We start from the raw sequence: 18,853 nt of genomic DNA, 5'->3' as shown, positions 1-18,853 counted from the left end.
GCAATTCTTAAATTGTTTTTTGAGGTGATGAAAGTATGAATATAACTCCCAATCACTTTATTTCAGAAGTCACTGTGGTCCAGTTGCAAAGACATTGGATCAGAACTTGAGATAGGAACAGGTTCCAATCAGGGGTGAGTTCAATTCCACTTTTTGTCCTTCTCCGATTGTTTATTGAGGTGATGAGAAGGACAAATATAACTTCCAATCACCCTATTTCAGATGTCACCGTGGTCCAGTTGCAAAGACATTGGCTCAGAACTTGAAGTGGGAACAGGTTCCAATCAGGAGTGAGTTCAATTCTGCTCTTTACAATTCTCAAAATGTTTATTGAGGAAGTGAAAAGGATAAATATAACTTCCAAATCATATATTTCAGAAGTCACTGTAGTCTAGTGGCAAGTACATTGCTCAGAACTTGAGATGGTGAATCCAATTCAGGATTGGGTTCGAATCCACTCTTAGCAATTCTGCAATTGTTTATTGAGGTAATGAAAGGATAAATATAAGTTCCAAATTGTACATTTCAGAAGTCACTGTGGCGCAGTGGCAGAGATACTCCTCAGAACTTGAGATGGTGAATCCAATTCAGGAGTGGGTTCGAATCCACTCTTAGCAATTCTCCAATTGTTTATTGAGATGGATGAGAAAAGGATAAGTATAAGTTCCAAATTGTATATTTCAGAAGTCACTGTGGTCCAGTGGCAAGGTTACTGCTCAGAACTTGAGATGGTGAAGTTCAAACAGGTGTGGGTTCGAATCCCACTCAAAGCTCAGAACTTGAGATGGTGAAGTTCAATTCCCGAGTGGGGTCAGATCCACTCAAAGCTCAGAACTTGAGATGGTGAAGTTCAAATCAGGTGTGGGGTCAAATCCACTCAAAGCTCTGAACTTGAGATGGTGAAGTTCAAATCAGGTGTGGGTTCGAATCCCACTCAAAGCTCAGAACTTGAGATGGTGAAGTTCAAACAAGTGTGGGTTCAAATCCCACCCAAGGCTCAGAACTTGAGATGGTGAAGTTCAAATCTGGAGTGGGGTCAAATCCACTCAAAGCTCAGAACTTGAGATGGTGAAGTTCAAACAAGTGTGGGTTCAAATCCCACCCAAAGCTCAGAACTTGAGATGGTGAAGTTCAAACAAGTGTGGGTTCAAATCCCACCCAAGGCTCAGAACTTGAGATGGTGAAGTTCAAACCCAGAGTGGGGTCAGATCCACTCAAAGCTCAGAACTTGAGATGGTGAAGTTCAAACCCAGAGTGGATTCAAATCCCACCCAAAGCTCAGAACTTGAGATGGTGAAGTTCAAACCCAGAGTGGGGTCAGATCCACTCAAAGCTCAGAACTTGAGATGGTGAAGTTCAAACAAGTGTGGGTTCAAATCCCACCCAAGGCTCAGAACTTGAGATGGTGAAGTTCAAATCTGGAGTGGGGTCAGATCCACTCAAAGCTCAGAACTTGAGATGGTGAAGTTCAAATCTGGAGTGGGGTCAGATCCACTCAAAGCTCAGAACTTGAGATGGTGAAGTTCAAACCTGGAGTGGGGTCAAATCCACTCAAAGCTCAGAACTTGAGATGGTGAAGTTCAAACCTGGAGTGGGGTCAAATCCACTCAAAGCTCAGAACTTGAGATGGTGAAGTTCAAACCCGGAGTGGAGTCAAATCCACTCACAGCTCAGAACTTGAGATGGTGAAGTTCAAATCTGGAGTGGGGTCAAATCCACTCAAAGCTCAGAACTTGAGATGGTGAAGTTCAAACCCGGAGTGGGTTCAAATCCACTCACAGCTCAGAACTTGAGATGGTGAAGTTCAAACCCGGAGTGGGGTCAAATCCACTCACAGCTCTCAAATGAAGGGAGTGTCAGTAGTGGGGTCAAGTAGAGGGTGGGGGAGGGGGCAGGATAGAGTAGAGGGAGGGGGAGGAGGTAGGATAGAGTAGAGGGAGGGAGAGGGAGGGAGGAGGTAGGATAGAGTAGAGGTAGGGTGGGGTAGGAGGTAGGATAGAGTAGAGGTAGGGTGGGGGAAAAGGTAGGATAGAGTAGAGGTAGGATAGAGTAGAGGTAAGGTGAGGGAGGAGATAAAGTATATCTAATTATTAAAAGTATAATGTACTTGCCAATGTTTTAACTCTACCAGGTCGCTGTTGCATTCTACCATCTCCCTCCCTCTCCTTGCATTCTACCTCCCCCTCCCCCACCTTCCCTCTCCTCTACCTCCTCCCCCACCTTTCCTCTACCTTACCTCCTCCCTCACCCCTCCCTCTACCTTACCTCCTCCCTCACCCTCCCTCTACTCTATCCTACCTCCTCCCTCCCTCTCCCTCCCTCTCCCTCCCTCTACTCTATCCTACCTCCTCCCCCTCCCTCTACTCTACCTTGCCTCCTCCCTCTCCCTCCCTCTACTCTATCCTGCCCCCTCCCCCACCCTCTACTTGACCCCACTACTGACACTCCCTTCATTTGAGAGCTGTGAGTGGATTTGACCCCACTCCGGGTTTGAACTTCACCATCTCAAGTTCTGAGCTGTGAGTGGATTTGAACCCACTCCGGGTTTGAACTTCACCATCTCAAGTTCTGAGCTTTGAGTGGATTTGACCCCACTCCAGATTTGAACTTCACCATCTCAAGTTCTGAGCTGTGAGTGGATTTGACTCCACTCCGGGTTTGAACTTCACCATCTCAAGTTCTGAGCTTTGAGTGGATTTGACCCCACTCCAGGTTTGAACTTCACCATCTCAAGTTCTGAGCTTTGAGTGGATTTGACCCCACTCCAGGTTTGAACTTCACCATCTCAAGTTCTGAGCTTTGAGTGGATCTGACCCCACTCCAGATTTGAACTTCACCATCTCAAGTTCTGAGCTTTGAGTGGATCTGACCCCACTCCAGATTTGAACTTCACCATCTCAAGTTCTGAGCCTTGGGTGGGATTTGAACCCACACTTGTTTGAACTTCACCATCTCAAGTTCTGAGCTTTGAGTGGATCTGACCCCACTCTGGGTTTGAACTTCACCATCTCAAGTTCTGAGCTTTGGGTGGGATTTGAATCCACTCTGGGTTTGAACTTCACCATCTCAAGTTCTGAGCTTTGAGTGGATCTGACCCCACTCTGGGTTTGAACTTCACCATCTCAAGTTCTGAGCCTTGGGTGGGATTTGAACCCACACTTGTTTGAACTTCACCATCTCAAGTTCTGAGCTTTGGGTGGGATTTGAACCCACACTTGTTTGAACTTCACCATCTCAAGTTCTGAGCTTTGAGTGGATTTGACCCCACTCCAGATTTGAACTTCACCATCTCAAGTTCTGAGCCTTGGGTGGGATTTGAACCCACACTTGTTTGAACTTCACCATCTCAAGTTCTGAGCTTTGAGTGGGATTCGAACCCACACCTGATTTGAACTTCACCATCTCAAGTTCAGAGCTTTGAGTGGATTTGACCCCACACCTGATTTGAACTTCACCATCTCAAGTTCTGAGCTTTGAGTGGATCTGACCCCACTCGGGAATTGAACTTCACCATCTCAAGTTCTGAGCTTTGAGTGGGATTCGAACCCACACCTGTTTGAACTTCACCATCTCAAGTTCTGAGCAATAACCTTGCCACTGGACCACAGTGACTTCTGAAATATACAATTTGGAACTTATACTTATCCTTTTCTCATCCATCTCAATAAACAATTGGAGAATTGCTAAGAGTGGATTCGAACCCACTCCTGAATTGGATTCACCATCTCAAGTTCTGAGGAGTATCTCTGCCACTGCGCCACAGTGACTTCTGAAATGTACAATTTGGAACTTATATTTATCCTTTCATTACCTCAATAAACAATTGCAGAATTGCTAAGAGTGGATTCGAACCCAATCCTGAATTGGATTCACCATCTCAAGTTCTGAGCAATGTACTTGCCACTAGACTACAGTGACTTCTGAAATATATGATTTGGAAGTTATATTTATCCTTTTCACTTCCTCAATAAACATTTTGAGAATTGTAAAGAGCAGAATTGAACTCACTCCTGATTGGAACCTGTTCCCACTTCAAGTTCTGAGCCAATGTCTTTGCAACTGGACCACGGTGACATCTGAAATAGGGTGATTGGAAGTTATATTTGTCCTTCTCATCACCTCAATAAACAATCGGAGAAGGACAAAAAGTGGAATTGAACTCACCCCTGATTGGAACCTGTTCCTATCTCAAGTTCTGATCCAATGTCTTTGCAACTGGACCACAGTGACTTCTGAAATAAAGTGATTGGGAGTTATATTCATACTTTCATCACCTCAAAAAACAATTTAAGAATTGCAAAGAGGGGAATTGAACTCACTCCTGATTTAAAACTATTTCTACCTCAAGTTCTAACCCCGTGTTTTTGCCACTTGACCACGGTAACAACAAGAAGGAGAAGTATCAGAAGTCAGACTTATTCTCTTCATTACCTCAACTCCATTGGTAAACAAGATGAGCATTCTCAGTGCTGGATTGGAATTCATTCTTGATTTGAACTTGTTTCCACCAAAGATTCAGTCAGATACAGCATTTTTGGAACTATGATGACCACAAGAAGAAATGATCAAAAGTCATATTAGTTGACAATTACCTAAACTCCACTGGTAAACAAGATGAGTGCTCTGTGTCCTGGATTGGAGCTCACTCCTGATTCAAACCTGTTCCCAATTCAAGTTCTGAAGCAATGTCTTTGCCACTGGACCGACCACAGCAACAGCTAAAAACAGTACTAGACTGGAAGTTATATTTCTCCTCTCCATTACCTCAATGACATTCGGGAAATGATTCAAACTCATTCCTGATTTGAACCTGTTCCCACCTCTGCTTCATACCCAATGTTTTTGCCACTGGACAAAGAAAAAAGCCATACAATACTATATCGTTTTTTGGGAGGGAAGAAAAGCCTTACTATACTATGTCGTTTTTTTTATAAACAAAAAGCCTTACTATACTATGTCGTTTTTTGTAAGAACAAAAAGCCTTACTATACTATGTCGTTTTTTTGCGATAAAAAAGCCTTACTATACTATGTCGTTTTTTTTGCGATAAAAAGCCTTACTATACTATGTCGTTTTTTGCGATAAAAAGCCTTACTATACTATGTCGTTTTTTTGCCATAAAAAGCCTCACTATACTATGTCGTTTTTTTGCCATAAAAAGCCTTACTATACTTTGTCGTTTTTTTGCAATAAAAAGCCTTACTATACTATGTCATTTTTTTGCGATAAAAAGCCTTACTATACTTTGTCGTTTTTTTGCGATAAAAAGCCTTACTATACTATGTAGTTTTTTGCCATAAAAAGCCTTACTATACTATGTCGTTTTTTTGCCATAAAAAGCCTTACTATACTATGTCGTTTTTTTGCCATAAAAAGCCTTACTATACTATGTCGTTTTTGAAGCCAAAAAGCCTTACTATACTATGTCGTTTTTTTGCGATAAAAAGCCTTACTATACTTTGTCGTTTTTTTGCGATAAAAAGCCTTACTATACTTTGTCGTTTTTTTGCGATAAAAAGCCTTACTATACTATGAAGTTTTTTGCCATAAAAAGCCTTACTATACTATGTCGTTTTTTTGCCATAAAAAGCCTTACTATACTATGTCGTTTTTTTGCCATAAAAAGCCTTACTATACTATGTCGTTTTTTTTATAAACAAAAAGCCTTACTATACTATGTCGTTTTTTTGCGATAAAAAGCCTTACTATACTATGTCGTTTTTTTGCGATAAAAAGCCTTACTATACTATGTCGTTTTTTTGCGATAAAAAGCCTTACTATACTATGTCGTTTTTTGCGATAAAAATCCTTACTATACTATGTCGTTTTTTGTGATAAAAAGCCTCACTATACTATGTCGTTTTTTTGCGATAAAAAGCCTTACTATACTATGTCGTTTTTTTGCGATAAAAAGCCTTACTATACTATGTCGTTTTTTTGCCATAAAAAGCCTTACTATACTATGTCGTTTAAGGCTTTATTTTTGGTTAAAAAAAAAACGACATAGTATAGTAAGGCTTTATTTTTGGTAAAAAAAACGACATAGTATAGTAAGGCTTTATTTTTGGTAAAAAAACGACATAGTATAGTTAGGCTTTATTTTTGGTAAAAAAAAACGACATAGTATAGTAAGGCTTTATTTTTGGTAAAAAAAAAACTACATAGTATAGTAAGGCTTTATTTTTGGTAAAAAACGACATAGTATAGTAAGGCTTTATTTTTGGTAAAAAAAAAACGACAGTATAATAAGGCTTAATTTTTGGTAGAAAAACAACATAGTATAGTAAGGCTTTATTTTTGGAAGAAAAACGACATTGTATAGTAAGGCTTTATTTTTGGTAAAAAACGACATAGTATAGTAAGGCTTTATTTTTGGTAGAAAAACGACATAGTATAGTTAGGCTTTATTTTTGGTAAAAAAAAAACGACATAGTATAGTAAGGCTTTATTTTTGGTAAAAAAAACGACATAGTATAGTAAGGCTTTATTTTTGATAAAAAAAACGACATAGTATAGTAAGGCTTTATTTTTGGTAGAAAAACGACATAGTATAGTAAGGCTTTATTTTTGGTAAAAAAAAACGACATAGTATAGTAAGGCTTTATTTTTGGTAAAAAATAATGACATAGTATAGTAAGGCTTTATTTTTGGTAAAAAAAACGACATAGTATAGTAAGGCTTTATTTTTGGTAGAAAAACGACATAGTATAGTAAGGCTTTATTTTTGGTAAAAAAAACGACATAGTATAGTAAGGCTTTATTTTTGGTAAAAAAAAAAACGACATAGTATAGTAAGGCTTTATTTTTGGTAAAAAAACGACATAGTATAGTAAGGCTTTATTTTTGGTAAAAAAACGACATAGTATAGTAAGGCTTTATTTTTGGGAGAAAAACGACATAGTATAGTAAGGCTTTATTTTTGGTAGAAAAACGACATAGTATAGTAAGGCTTTATTTTTGGTAAAAAAAACGACATAGTATAGTAAGGCTTTATTTTTGGTAAAAAAAAAAAAACGACATAGTATAGTAAGGCTTTATTTTTGGTAAAAAAAACGACATAGTATAGTAAGGCTTTATTTTTGGTAAAAAAACGACATAGTATAGTAAGGCTTTATTTTTGGGAGAAAAACGACATAGTATAGTAAGGCTTTATTTTTGGTAGAAAAACGACATAGTATAGTAAGGCTTTATTTTTGGTTAAAAAAAATGACATAGTATAGTAAGGCTTTATTTTTGGTAAAAAAAACAACATAGTATAGTAACGCTTTATTTTTGGTAAAAAAAACATAGTATAGTAAGGCTTTATTTTTGGGAGAAAAACGACAGTATAGTTAGGCTTTATTTTTGGGAGAAAAACGACATAGTATAGTAAGGCTTTATTTTTGGGAGAAAAACGACATAGTATAGTAAGGCTTTATTTTTGGTTAAAAAAACGACATAGTATAGTAAGGCTTTATTTTTGGTAAAAAAAACGACATAGTATAGTAAGGCTTTATTTTTGGTAAAAAACGACATAGTATAGTAAGGCTTTATTTTTGGTAAAAAAAAACGACATAGTATAGTAAGGCTTTATTTTTGGGAGAAAAACGACATAGTATAGTAAGGCTTTATTTTTGGTTAAAAAAAACGACATAGTATAGTAAGGCTTTATTTTTGGTAAAAAAACGACATAGTATAGTAAGGCTTTATTTTTGGTAAAAAAACGACATAGTATAGTAAGGCTTTATTTTTGGGAGAAAAACGACATAGTATAGTAAGGCTTTATTTTTGGGAGAAAAACGACATAGTATAGTAAGGCTTTATTTTTGGTAAAAAAAACGACATAGTATAGTAAGGCTTTATTTTTGGGAGAAAAACGACATAGTATAGTAAGGCTTTATTTTTGGGAGAAAAACGACATAGTATAGTAAGGCTTTATTTTTGGGAGAAAAACGACATAGTATAGTAAGGCTTTATTTTTGGGAGAAAAACGACATAGTATAGTAAGGCTTTATTTTTGGGAGAAAAACGACATAGTATAGTAAGGCTTTATTTTTGGTAAAAAAAACGACATAGTATAGTAAGGCTTTATTTTTGGTAAAAAAACGACATAGTATAGTAAGGCTTTATTTTTGGTAAAAAAACGACATAGTATAGTAAGGCTTTATTTTTGGGAGAAAAACGACATAGTATAGTAAGGCTTTATTTTTGGGAGAAAAACGACATAGTATAGTAAGGCTTTATTTTTGGTAAAAAAAACGACATAGTATAGTAAGGCTTTATTTTTGGGAGAAAAACGACATAGTATAGTAAGGCTTTATTTTTGGGAGAAAAACGACATAGTATAGTAAGGCTTTATTTTTGGTAAAAAAAACGACATAGTATAGTAAGGCTTTATTTTTGGGAGAAAAACGACATAGTATAGTAAGGCTTTATTTTTGGGAGAAAAACGACATAGTATAGTAAGGCTTTATTTTTGGGAGAAAAACGACATAGTATAGTAAGGCTTTATTTTTGGGAGAAAAACGACATAGTATAGTAAGGCTTTATTTTTGGGAGAAAAACGACATAGTATAGTAAGGCTTTATTTTTGGGAGAAAAACGACATAGTATAGTAAGGCTTTATTTTTGGTAAAAAAAACGACATAGTATAGTAAGGCTTTATTTTTGGTAAAAAAAACGACATAGTATAGTAAGGCTTTATTTTTGGTAGAAAAACGACATAGTATAGTAAGGCTTTATTTTTGGTTAAAAAAAACGACATAGTATAGTAAGGCTTTATTTTTGGTAAAAAAACGACATAGTATAGTAAGGCTTTATTTTTGGTAAAAAAACGACATAGTATAGTAAGGCTTTATTTTTGGGAGAAAAACGACATAGTATAGTAAGGCTTTATTTTTGGGAGAAAAACGACATAGTATAGTAAGGCTTTATTTTTGGGAGAAAAACGACATAGTATAGTAAGGCTTTATTTTTGGGAGAAAAACGACATAGTATAGTAAGGCTTTATTTTTGGTAAAAAAAACGACATAGTATAGTAAGGCTTTATTTTTGGTAGAAAAACGACATAGTATAGTAAGGCTTTATTTTTGGTAAAAAAACGACATAGTATAGTAAGGCTTTATTTTTGGTAAAAAAACGACATAGTATAGTAAGGCTTTATTTTTGGGAGAAAAACGACATAGTATAGTAAGGCTTTATTTTTGGTAGAAAAACGACATAGTATAGTAAGGCTTTATTTTTGGTTAAAAAAAACGACATAGTATAGTAAGGCTTTATTTTTGGTAAAAAAACGACATAGTATAGTAAGGCTTTATTTTTGGTAAAAAAACGACATAGTATAGTAAGGCTTTATTTTTGGTAAAAAAAACAACGACATATTATAGTAAGGCTTTATTTTTGGTAAAAAAAACGACATAGTATAGTAAGGCTTTATTTTTGGGAGAAAAGCGACATAGTATAGTAAGGCTTTATTTTTGGGAGAAAAACGACATAGTATAGTAAGGCTTTATTTTTGGTAAAAAAAAACGACATAGTATAGTAAGGCTTTATTTTTGGTAAAAAAAACGACATAGTATAGTAAGGCTTTATTTTTGGTAGAAAAACGACATAGTATAGTAAGGCTTTATTTTTGGTAAAAAAACGACATAGTATAGTAAGGCTTTATTTTTGGTAGAAAAACGACATAGTATAGTAAGGCTTTATTTTTGGGAGAAAAACGACATAGTATAGTAAGGCTTTATTTTTGGGAGAAAAACGACATAGTATAGTAAGGCTTTATTTTTGGGAGAAAAACGACATAGTATAGTAAGGCTTTATTTTTGGGAGAAAAACGACATAGTATAGTAAGGCTTTATTTTTGGTAAAAAAAACGACATAGTATAGTAAGGCTTTATTTTTGGTAAAAAAAACGACATAGTATAGTAAGGCTTTATTTTTGGTAAAAAAAAACGACATAGTATAGTAAGGCTTTATTTTTGGGAGAAAAACGACAGTATAGTAAGGCTTTATTTTTGGTAAAAAAAACGACATAGTATAGTAAGGCTTTATTTTTGGTAAAAAAAAAACGACATAGTATAGTAAGGCTTTATTTTTGGTAGAAAAACGACATAGTATAGTAAGGCTTTATTTTTGGTTAAAAAAAACGACATAGTATAGTAAGGCTTTATTTTTGGTAAAAAAACGACATAGTATAGTAAGGCTTTATTTTTGGTAAAAAAACGACATAGTATAGTAAGGCTTTATTTTTGGGAGAAAAACGACATAGTATAAGGCTTTATTTTTGGGAGAAAAACGACATAGTATAGTAAGGCTTTATTTTTGGTAAAAAAAAACCGACATAGTATAGTAAGGCTTTATTTTTGGGAGAAAAACGACATAGTATAGTAAGGCTTTATTTTTGGGAGAAAAACGACATAGTATAGTAAGGCTTTATTTTTGGTAAAAAAAACGACATAGTATAGTAAGGCTTTATTTTTGGTAAAAAAACGACATAGTATAGTAAGGCTTTATTTTTGGTAAAAAAACGACATAGTATAGTAAGGCTTTATTTTTGGGAGAAAAACGACATAGTATAGTAAGGCTTTATTTTTGGGAGAAAAACGACATAGTATAGTAAGGCTTTATTTTTGGTAAAAAAAAACGACATAGTATAGTAAGGCTTTATTTTTGGGAGAAAAACGACATAGTATAGTAAGGCTTTATTTTTGGGAGAAAAACGACATAGTATAGTAAGGCTTTATTTTTGGGAGAAAAACGACATAGTATAGTAAGGCTTTATTTTTGGGAGAAAAACGACATAGTATAGTAAGGCTTTATTTTTGGGAGAAAAACGACATAGTATAGTAAGGCTTTATTTTTGGGAGAAAAACGACATAGTATAGTAAGGCTTTATTTTTGGTAAAAAAAACGACATAGTATAGTAAGGCTTTATTTTTGGTAAAAAAAAACGACATAGTATAGTAAGGCTTTATTTTTGGTAGAAAAACGACATAGTATAGTAAGGCTTTATTTTTGGTTAAAGAAAACGACATAGTATAGTAAGGCTTTATTTTTGGTAAAAAAACGACATAGTATAGTAAGGCTTTATTTTTGGTAAAAAAACGACATAGTATAGTAAGGCTTTATTTTTGGGAGAAAAACGACATAGTATAGTAAGGCTTTATTTTTGGGAGAAAAACGACATAGTATAGTAAGGCTTTATTTTTGGGAGAAAAACGACATAGTATAGTAAGGCTTTATTTTTGGGAGAAAAACGACATAGTATAGTAAGGCTTTATTTTTGGTAAAAAAACGACATAGTATAGTAAGGCTTTATTTTTGGTAAAAAAAAAACGACATAGTATAGTAAGGCTTTATTTTTGGTAGAAAAACGACATAGTATAGTAAGGCTTTATTTTTGGTTAAAAAAAACGACATAGTATAGTAAGGCTTTATTTTTGGTAAAAAAAACGACATAGTATAGTAAGGCTTTATTTTTGGTAAAAAAACGACATAGTATAGTAAGGCTTTATTTTTGGTAAAAAAACGACATAGTATAGTAAGGCTTTATTTTTGGGAGAAAAACGACATAGTATAGTAAGGCTTTATTTTTGGGAGAAAAACGACATAGTATAGTAAGGCTTTATTTTTGGTAAAAAAAACCGACATAGTATAGTAAGGCTTTATTTTTGGGAGAAAAACGACATAGTATAGTAAGGCTTTATTTTTGGGAGAAAAACGACATAGTATAGTAAGGCTTTATTTTTGGTAAAAAAAACGACATAGTATAGTAAGGCTTTATTTTTGGTAAAAAAAACAACGACATAGTATAGTAAGGCTTTATTTTTGGTAAAAAAAACGACATAGTATAGTAAGGCTTTATTTTTGGTAAAAAAACGACATAGTATAGTAAGGCTTTATTTTTGGGAGAAAAGCGACATAGTATAGAAAGGCTTTATTTTTGGGAGAAAAACGACATAGTATAGTAAGGCTTTATTTTTGGTAAAAAAAACGACATAGTATAGTAAGGCTTTATTTTTGGTAAAAAAAAACGACATAGTATATAAGGCTTTATTTTTAGTAAAAAAAACGACATAGTATAGTAAGGCTTTATTTTTGGTAAAAAAACGACATAGTATAGTAAGGCTTTATTTTTGGGAGAAAAACGACATAGTATAGTAAGGCTTTATTTTTGGGAGAAAAACGACATAGTATAGTAAGGCTTTATTTTTGGTAAAAAAAACGACATAGTATAGTAAGGCTTTATTTTTGGGAGAAAAACGACATAGTATAGTAAGGCTTTATTTTTGGGAGAAAAACGACATAGTATAGTAAGGCTTTATTTTTGGTAAAAAAAACGACATAGTATAGTAAGGCTTTATTTTTGGGAGAAAAACGACATAGTATAGTAAGGCTTTATTTTTGGGAGAAAAACGACATAGTATAGTAAGGCTTTATTTTTGGGAGAAAAACGACATAGTATAGTAAGGCTTTATTTTTGGGAGAAAAACGACATAGTATAGTAAGGCTTTATTTTTGGGAGAAAAACGACATAGTATAGTAAGGCTTTATTTTTGGGAGAAAAACGACATAGTATAGTAAGGCTTTATTTTTGGTAAAAAAAACGACATAGTATAGTAAGGCTTTATTTTTGGTAAAAAAAACGACATAGTATAGTAAGGCTTTATTTTTGGTAGAAAAACGACATAGTATAGTAAGGCTTTATTTTTGGTTAAAAAAAACGACATAGTATAGTAAGGCTTTATTTTTGGTAAAAAAACGACATAGTATAGTAAGGCTTTATTTTTGGTAAAAAAACGACATAGTATAGTAAGGCTTTATTTTTGGGAGAAAAACGACATAGTATAGTAAGGCTTTATTTTTGGGAGAAAAACGACATAGTATAGTAAGGCTTTATTTTTGGGAGAAAAACGACATAGTATAGTAAGGCTTTATTTTTGGGAGAAAAACGACATAGTATAGTAAGGCTTTATTTTTGGTAAAAAAAACGACATAGTATAGTAAGGCTTTATTTTTGGTAGAAAAACGACATAGTATAGTAAGGCTTTATTTTTGGTAAAAAAACGACATAGTATAGTAAGGCTTTATTTTTGGTAAAAAAACGACATAGTATAGTAAGGCTTTATTTTTGGGAGAAAAACGACATAGTATAGTAAGGCTTTATTTTTGGTAGAAAAACGACATAGTATAGTAAGGCTTTATTTTTGGTTAAAAAAAACGACATAGTATAGTAAGGCTTTATTTTTGGTAAAAAAACGACATAGTATAGTAAGGCTTTATTTTTGGTAAAAAAACGACATAGTATAGTAAGGCTTTATTTTTGGTAAAAAAAACAACGACATATTATAGTAAGGCTTTATTTTTGGTAAAAAAAACGACATAGTATAGTAAGGCTTTATTTTTGGGAGAAAAGCGACATAGTATAGTAAGGCTTTATTTTTGGGAGAAAAACGACATAGTATAGTAAGGCTTTATTTTTGGTAAAAAAAAACGACATAGTATAGTAAGGCTTTATTTTTGGTAAAAAAAACGACATAGTATAGTAAGGCTTTATTTTTGGTAGAAAAACGACATAGTATAGTAAGGCTTTATTTTTGGTAAAAAAACGACATAGTATAGTAAGGCTTTATTTTTGGTAGAAAAACGACATAGTATAGTAAGGCTTTATTTTTGGGAGAAAAACGACATAGTATAGTAAGGCTTTATTTTTGGGAGAAAAACGACATAGTATAGTAAGGCTTTATTTTTGGGAGAAAAACGACATAGTATAGTAAGGCTTTATTTTTGGGAGAAAAACGACATAGTATAGTAAGGCTTTATTTTTGGTAAAAAAAACGACATAGTATAGTAAGGCTTTATTTTTGGTAAAAAAAACGACATAGTATAGTAAGGCTTTATTTTTGGTAAAAAAAACGACATAGTATAGTAAGGCTTTATTTTTGGGAGAAAAACGACAGTATAGTAAGGCTTTATTTTTGGTAAAAAAAACGACATAGTATAGTAAGGCTTTATTTTTGGTAAAAAAAAAACGACATAGTATAGTAAGGCTTTATTTTTGGTAGAAAAACGACATAGTATAGTAAGGCTTTATTTTTGGTTAAAAAAAACGACATAGTATAGTAAGGCTTTATTTTTGGTAAAAAAACGACATAGTATAGTAAGGCTTTATTTTTGGTAAAAAAACGACATAGTATAGTAAGGCTTTATTTTTGGGAGAAAAACGACATAGTATAGTAAGGCTTTATTTTTGGGAGAAAAACGACATAGTATAGTAAGGCTTTATTTTTGGTAAAAAAAAACCGACATAGTATAGTAAGGCTTTATTTTTGGGAGAAAAACGACATAGTATAGTAAGGCTTTATTTTTGGGAGAAAAACGACATAGTATAGTAAGGCTTTATTTTTGGTAAAAAAAACGACATAGTATAGTAAGGCTTTATTTTTGGTAAAAAAACGACATAGTATAGTAAGGCTTTATTTTTGGTAAAAAAACGACATAGTATAGTAAGGCTTTATTTTTGGGAGAAAAACGACATAGTATAGTAAGGCTTTATTTTTGGGAGAAAAACGACATAGTATAGTAAGGCTTTATTTTTGGTAAAAAAAAACGACATAGTATAGTAAGGCTTTATTTTTGGGAGAAAAACGACATAGTATAGTAAGGCTTTATTTTTGGGAGAAAAACGACATAGTATAGTAAGGCTTTATTTTTGGGAGAAAAACGACATAGTATAGTAAGGCTTTATTTTTGGGAGAAAAACGACATAGTATAGTAAGGCTTTATTTTTGGGAGAAAAACGACATAGTATAGTAAGGCTTTATTTTTGGGAGAAAAACGACATAGTATAGTAAGGCTTTATTTTTGGTAAAAAAAACGACATAGTATAGTAAGGCTTTATTTTTGGTAAAAAAAAACGACATAGTATAGTAAGGCTTTATTTTTGGTAGAAAAACGACATAGTATAGTAAGGCTTTATTTTTGGTTAAAAAAAACGACATAGTATAGTAAGGCTTTATTTTTGGTAAAAAAACGACATAGTATAGTAAGGCTTTATTTTTGGTAAAAAAACGACATAGTATAGTAAGGCTTTATTTTTGGGAGAAAAACGACATAGTATAGTAAGGCTTTATTTTTGGGAGAAAAACGACATAGTATAGTAAGGCTTTATTTTTGGGAGAAAAACGACATAGTATAGTAAGGCTTTATTTTTGGGAGAAAAACGACATAGTATAGTAAGGCTTTATTTTTGGTAAAAAAACGACATAGTATAGTAAGGCTTTATTTTTGGTAAAAAAAAAACGACATAGTATAGTAAGGCTTTATTTTTGGTAGAAAAACGACATAGTATAGTAAGGCTTTATTTTTGGTTAAAAAAAACGACATAGTATAGTAAGGCTTTATTTTTGGTAAAAAAACGACATAGTATAGTAAGGCTTTATTTTTGGTAAAAAAACGACATAGTATAGTAAGGCTTTATTTTTGGTAAAAAAACGACATAGTATAGTAAGGCTTTATTTTTGGGAGAAAAACGACATAGTATAGTAAGGCTTTATTTTTGGGAGAAAAACGACATAGTATAGTAAGGCTTTATTTTTGGTAAAAAAAACCGACATAGTATAGTAAGGCTTTATTTTTGGGAGAAAAACGACATAGTATAGTAAGGCTTTATTTTTGGGAGAAAAACGACATAGTATAGTAAGGCTTTATTTTTGGTAAAAAAAACGACATAGTATAGTAAGGCTTTATTTTTGGTAAAAAAAACAACGACATAGTATAGTAAGGCTTTATTTTTGGTAAAAAAAACGACATAGTATAGTAAGGCTTTATTTTCGGTAAAAAAACGACATAGTATAGTAAGGCTTTATTTTTGGGAGAAAAGCGACATAGTATAGAAAGGCTTTATTTTTGGGAGAAAAACGACATAGTATAGTAAGGCTTTATTTTTGGTAAAAAAAACGACATAGTATAGTAAGGCTTTATTTTTGGTAAAAAAAAACGACATAGTATAGTAAGGCTTTATTTTTAGTAAAAAAAACGACATAGTATAGTAAGGCTTTATTTTTGGTAGAAAAACGACATAGTATAGTAAGGCTTTATTTTTGGTAAAAAAACGACATAGTATAGTAAGGCTTTATTTTTGGTAAAAAAACGACATAGTATAGTAAGGCTTTATTTTTGGGAGAAAAACGACATAGTATAGTAAGGCTTTATTTTTGGTAGAAAAACGACATAGTATAGTAAGGCTTTATTTTTGGTTAAAAAAAACGACATAGTATAGTAAGGCTTTATTTTTGGTAAAAAAACGACATAGTATAGTAAGGCTTTATTTTTGGTAAAAAAACGACATAGTATAGTAAGGCTTTATTTTTGGTAAAAAAAACAACGACATATTATAGTAAGGCTTTATTTTTGGTAAAAAAAAACGACATAGTATAGTAAGGCTTTATTTTTGGGAGAAAAGCGACATAGTATAGTAAGGCTTTATTTTTGGGAGAAAAACGACATAGTATAGTAAGGCTTTATTTTTGGTAAAAAAAAACGACATAGTATAGTAAGGCTTTATTTTTGGTAAAAAAAACGACATAGTATAGTAAGGCTTTATTTTTGGTAAAAAAAAAACGACATAGTATAGTAAGGCTTTATTTTTGGTAGAAAAACGACATAGTATAGTAAGGCTTTATTTTTGGTAAAAAAACGACATAGTATAGTAAGGCTTTATTTTTGGTAGAAAAACGACATAGTATAGTAAGGCTTTATTTTTGGTTAAAAAAAACGACATAGTATAGTAAGGCTTTATTTTTGGTAAAAAAACGACATAGTATAGTAAGGCTTTATTTTTGGTAAAAAAACGACATAGTATAGTAAGGCTTTATTTTTGGGAGAAAAACGACATAGTATAGTAAGGCTTTATTTTTGGGAGAAAAACGACATAGTATAGTAAGGCTTTATTTTTGGTTAAAAAAAACGACATAGTATAGTGAGGCTTTATTTTTGGTAAAAAAAAACGACATAGTATAGTAAGGCTTTATTTTTGGTAAAAAAACGACATAGTATAGTAAGGCTTTATTTTTGGTAAAAAAAAAAACGACATAGTATAGTAAGGCTTTATTTTTGGTTAAAAAAAACGACATAGTATAGTAAGGCTTTATGTTTGGTAAAAAAACGACATAGTATAGTAAGGCTTTATTTTTGGTAAAAAAACGACATAGTATAGTAAGGCTTTATTTTTGGTAAAAAAAAAAACGACATAGTATAGTAAGGCTTTATTTTTGGGAGAAAAACGACATAGTATAGTAAGGCTTTATTTTTGGTAAAAAAAACGACATAGTATAGTAAGGCTTTATTTTTGGTAAAAAAAACAACGACATAGTATAGTAAGGCTTTATTTTTGGTAAAAAAAAACGACATAGTATAGTAAGGCTTTATTTTTGGTAAAAAAACGACATAGTATAGTAAGGCTTTATTTTTGGGAGAAAAACGACATAGTATAGTAAGGCTTTATTTTTGGTAGAAAAACGACATAGTATAGTAAGGCTTTATTTTTGGTAAAAAAAAACGACATAGTATAGTAAGGCTTTATTTTTGGTAAAAAAAACGACATAGTATAGTAAGGCTTTATTTTTGGGAGAAAAACGACATAGTATAGTAAGGCTTTATTTTTGGTAGAAAAACGACATAGTATAGTAAGGCTTTATTTTTGGTTAAAAAAAACGACATAGTATAGTAAGGCTTTATTTTTGGTAAAAAAAACGACATAGTATAGTAAGGCTTTATTTTTGGTAAAAAAACGACATAGTATAGTAAGGCTTTATTTTTGGGAGAAAAACGACATAGTATAGTAAGGCTTTATTTTTGGGAGAAAAACGACATAGTATAGTAAGGCTTTATTTTTGGTTAAAAAAAACGACATAGTGTAGTAAGGTTTTATTTTTGGTAAAAAAAAAACGACATAGTATAGTAAGGCTTTATTTTTGGTAAAAAAACGACATAGTATAGTAAGGCTTTATTTTTGGGAGAAAAACGACATAGTATAGTAAGGCTTTATTTTTGTGAGAAAAACGACATAGTATAGTAAGGCTTTATTTTTGGTTAAAAAAAACGACATAGTGTAGTAAGGTTTTATTTTTGGTAAAAAAAAAACGACATAGTATAGTAAGGCTTTATTTTTGGTAAAAAAACGACATAGTATAGTAAGGCTTTATTTTTGGTAAAAAAAAAAAACGACATAGTATAGTAAGGCTTTATTTTTGGTTAAAAAAAAACGACATAGTATAGTAAGGCTTTATTTTTGGTAAAAAAACGACATAGTATAGTAAGGCTTTATTTTTGGTAAAAAAACGACATAGTATAGTAAGGCTTTATTTTTGGTAAAAAAAACGACATAGTATAGTAAGGCTTTATTTTTGGGAGAAAAACGACGTAGTATAGTAAGGCTTTATTTTTGGTAGAAAAACGACATAGTATAGTAAGGCTTTATTTTTGGTAAAAAAAACGACATAGTATAGTAAGGCTTTATTTTTGGTAAAAAAAACGACATAGTATAGTAAGGCTTTATTTTTGGTAAAAAAACGACATAGTATAGTAAGGCTTTATTTTTGGTAGAAAAAAACGACATAGTATAGTAAGGCTTTATTTTTGGTAGAAAAACGACATAGTGTAGTAGGGCTTTATTTTTGGTAGAAAAACGACAGTGTAGTAAGGCTTTATTTTTGGTTAAAAAAAAACCGACATAGTATAGTAAGGCTTTATTTTTGGTAAAAAAAACGACATAGTTTAGTAAGGCTTTATTTTTGGTAAAAAAAAAAAACGACATAGTATAGTAAGGCTTTATTTTTGGTAAAAAAAACGACATAGTATAGTAAGGCTTTATTTT

This window comes from Stigmatopora nigra, chromosome 16 (genome assembly GCF_051989575.1).
Source record: "Stigmatopora nigra isolate UIUO_SnigA chromosome 16, RoL_Snig_1.1, whole genome shotgun sequence".
Classification (NCBI taxonomy): Eukaryota; Metazoa; Chordata; class Actinopteri; order Syngnathiformes; family Syngnathidae; genus Stigmatopora; species Stigmatopora nigra.
Note: the sequence above shows the minus strand (reverse complement) of the source record.